At 48.7% G+C, this 4,062-nt stretch overlaps 1 pseudogene; it reads right to left on the reverse strand.

Moving 5' to 3' along the window:
* Positions 1–2,314: 2,314 nt before the first annotated feature.
* LOC144095535 (uncharacterized) lies at positions 2,315–2,968 on the reverse strand (annotated as a pseudogene).
* Positions 2,969–4,062: the final 1,094 nt, after the last annotated feature.

Below are 4,062 nucleotides of genomic sequence, written 5' to 3' on the forward strand. Positions count from 1 at the left end.
GAATCCACCAGCACTAAAAGCCACTGGTTGTTTGTGAATGCGATATTCAGGTAGATTCTTTGCCAACTGCGGCTAGGTAAACCTCAAGTTTGTAGTGGGCCGTTCCGAAAAGCATTCCGCGCCAACTGACAAGTACAGCAACCTTTAACAGCACACTCAATGTCTTGGGTTAACTGAGGCCACCAGACATAGCTACGTGCGAGCATTTTCATACGCGTAACTCCGGAGTGACCTTCGAGCAAAAGTGCCAACACTTGTTTGCGCAAGCAGTGGGGAACAATCACACGATTTTCCCATGTACGCACTGCTGGTCTACGGACAGTTTATGCCGACGAAAAAGTATGGGGACAGTTCACTGTCAGCTACATGTGTAGGCCAGCCACTCATCGTGTTCGTCAACACTTTACATCGCCCTCTATCCGTGCTCGTTTCCTTTCTAATCGCGTCCACAGAGAAAGAAAGTTCATTCAGAACTGAACTGAGAAAAAGTGTACTTAATCTGAGACATCTTGATCATCCGCCAACGGCAAGCGCGAAAGCGCGTCAGCGTTTTCAACGTCGCGGCCCTTACGATACACCCATTTGTATTCGTACGCCACTAAGATCTAAGCCCAGCGTTACATGCGTGCCTTTGACGTTACTGGAACGGGCTTGCCGTGCGCCAGAAGGCTAGCTAATGGCTGGTAATCTGAATAAATGATAAAACTACGCTCAAACAGACATTTGTGAAATTTCTTCAACCCATATACCACGGCGACAGCCTCTTTTTCAATGTGAGCATAACATTGCTCTGCTTTGCTCAAAGCCCTAGACGCATATGCAATTCACAATCTAATGAAACAGAATGGCGCCAACGCCATACGTGGATGCGTCACACACAAGCCCTATCGATTTGTTGGAGTCGCAGTATGTAAAAAACTTATCTGTCGGTAGCCACGCTTTACTTTCCTGAACCGCTTCCTTTGCCTCATTTTGTGAAAAAACTTAATATAAAAGGTAATCAAACCCAGGGAAGCTCCCAATTGTGCCTCAGTCTTTGGCTCCGGCGCCTCCGGTATCGCCTTCACTTTTCATCTCAGAGGCGTATGCCCTTTTTGTTAAGAATGTGCCCCAAGAACAACACCGACGTTTGAAATATTTTGCACTTTTCTTTTTTCACTTGTATGCCTTTGTCCTGAAACCGTCACAGCACACTTTCCACTTTATCAAAACAGTCATCAAATGCAGCCCCTACTATCAGCACGTCGTCCAGATAGACGCTACACGATCAAGTGCCTTCAACACCTCATCCGTGACTGCCTGAAAGATTGAAGGTGCGTTCGTAATGCCATAGGGTAAACGTGTGTACTTGAACAATCCTAGGTGCGCGTTGACCACGAGTAGCGACTGCGGACGCAACTCAACCTGCTGATATGCAGTAGAGAGATTAAGCAGCTTAACATATTTACAGCCAGCCATTTTTATAAACAGATCCTCAATAACGGGAAGGGAGTAGTGATCCATTCCTAGGGATGGATTTAGCGTCACTTTGAAATCCTCACACATCCTGACGTGGTTGTTCGGTTTAGGCACGACCACTAGTAGGGTCGCCCACTCACTCTGCTTATCAGGTACTAACACTTCTGCCTTCACGAGATTCTGCAATTCTGAAGACACTGCTTCCCTAACCGCAAATGGCACCAGTCGCGATTTACTAAAAGCTGGTGTACAATCCTCTTTAAGTACCATTTTAATGGCGCTGTTCTTGATCAGGCCTAGCGTAGGCTCAAAAATCTCGGCCTACTTTTCAAGCAACGCTAACACTTTGTCCAGGCGAACCCCATGCACACTAGACCGGTCTAACTTAAGCGCCGCCAGCCAGTCACGACACAAAAAGCACAGTGTTGGTATTCTCGTTTGTCTTCACGACAATTAACGGAAGCTGCTTGTGCTGGCCGTTGTGCTCTACTGAAACGGTTAGCTTCCCCGTTACCGGCAGCGCTGTGCCTCAGTAAGTTTTCAGCTTTAGACAGCATGGTTCTTTGGGTAGGGTGAGCAGTATTTCTTGTACACTGCTTCTGTAACAACGCCTACAGGCGCCTGCGTACCAATCTGCATGAAAACATTTTTCTGCTCAATCTTCAGAAAAATTTCGTAAGGTTCGGTGCGCCCTTCCCATGAATATATATTGTGCAGCGCCAGTTCACCCGTGTCGCTGTCGTCAGCTGTGGCGTTCGTAGAGTCTACTTCTGTCCCTGCATATTCTCGCTAAGCGCCCAACAAGGTTACACAACCGACAACCATACTTCAGAAATTAGCAGGTAGACGCTTCAAACTATGAGCCGCATCGGAAACTGTCCAGCGATTTCGTCACCCTTGCCCCACCGGACCCCGTAGCAGTTTCTTCTCTACTAGGCGGTGAGCGTTTTCTGGCGCCTCGCTTTCGGTGAACAACGCTGACGATCCCTTTCCCGACGTTGGGCTGAAAATGCTGGCTTTCCTTGCAGGGCCAGCTCGATATTCCTCGGGATATAGCAGGAAGTTTTAAACATCTTTCAGGAAATCCTCTTGCGTTTTTTTGTCAGAGATCCCGGCCACAAAAAGGCTGCGAACAGCATCGTGCAGAAATGTTCCGTAGTCGCAAGACGCCGCCAACCGTTTCAACTCTACCGCGAACGCTGCCAGTGTTTCGCCTTCTTGCTGAAAACGCGGGTAAATTTGAACCCCTCTGGAATTACAGGGGGTTTTGGTACATACTGCGCTCGCATAGTTTGCACCAGCTGTGCGTATGTCTTGTTTCCGGCTTCTCCGGTTCCAGTAAAATTTTTATCGCCTTGTATGCTTTCTTCCCTATTGCCGTTATGAACACTGAGACCTTCAAGTCGTCGCTCACCTTAGAGGCATTCAAGAAGTGGTCGAATCTCTCCACGTAGGACTCGAAATCTTCGCCGTGCTCGATGAACTGATCGAACGTTCCACTCATCGCCATCCTGCCAGTCTCCTCGCAACACGCTCCGGGACCGCTGCGAGTGGTCTCTTGCAACCCGACGGGACTGTGATCCCATGCTCGTCGCCAGTATGTTGTAGCTGAGAGCGATGAGGCAGAGCCAGGGTAACGAGCGACGTAGACGCTTTATTGGCACGCCCATGCCGGGCCGACAATGCACTATTCCCGCGGAACGCCGCACTTATGTAGCGCCGAGAGACGCGCTATCAATGTGACGTCACACGCGCTTCGCATGACACCACAGAAAGAAACCCTAACAGGCATCATAGACAACATACCAGACTTATCTATAGAACCCATATATTGCGCCGGCCAGTATTCTTCCTCAAAATGCCGCCCTGTCATAGTCAAGTTCAACACCTTCAGACTAAAAGGACGGTACTTTCGACACGCTATAAACTTAAAGATGAGCGTGTTACAGTTCCCGAACATTTTTCCCCGCCACGTGTACTGCCAGAACTAAGCTTGTTGAGTTCGCGAAAGGTCGTCCCGACTCCCTCAGATTTCAATAGCGCTGCAATAAAATCACAGAGAATGTGAATATATATGCGTACTGTGCCTCAACTGATAGCATAGTTGAGATTGCCATGCCAACTATGAGCAGATGCTTTCCACGGCGGTGCGCCGTCTCATAACATAGCCGTAATTGATTGCATAGTTCAGTCTGCGGCGCCCCAAAATATAGATGCTTGCTACGGTGGAGCGTCATCACATGATTCCAGCTAAGAAAACGGGAGGGGAAGTGGAACACGTCTTTTAAACATAGAGATGTTGTTTTGTAACATACTTAGCATCCTTAACAAGCGCATTGTGCTAGCCTCTGCAGTTGATACTATAAACGCTGACATTATTGTGTTAACGGAGACCTCGCTTCGACCTCAAAGTAATGAGTGGGAACTCTTCCCGACAGCCCTCAGGTTTTCCTTTTATCGTCCAAAGTAGCACAAAGTGGGCTCCAAATTGGGGCCTCTTGTCGGTCCCATGTGAGCAGTCCATATGGGCCCCAAGTGGAATATGCAACTCGTGCCCACGAGGGGCCCCAATGGGCAGCCCACTTGGGCTCCCCCAATGGAGCC

This window comes from Amblyomma americanum, chromosome 6 (genome assembly GCF_052857255.1).
Source record: "Amblyomma americanum isolate KBUSLIRL-KWMA chromosome 6, ASM5285725v1, whole genome shotgun sequence".
NCBI lineage: Eukaryota > Metazoa > Arthropoda > Arachnida > Ixodida > Ixodidae > Amblyomma > Amblyomma americanum.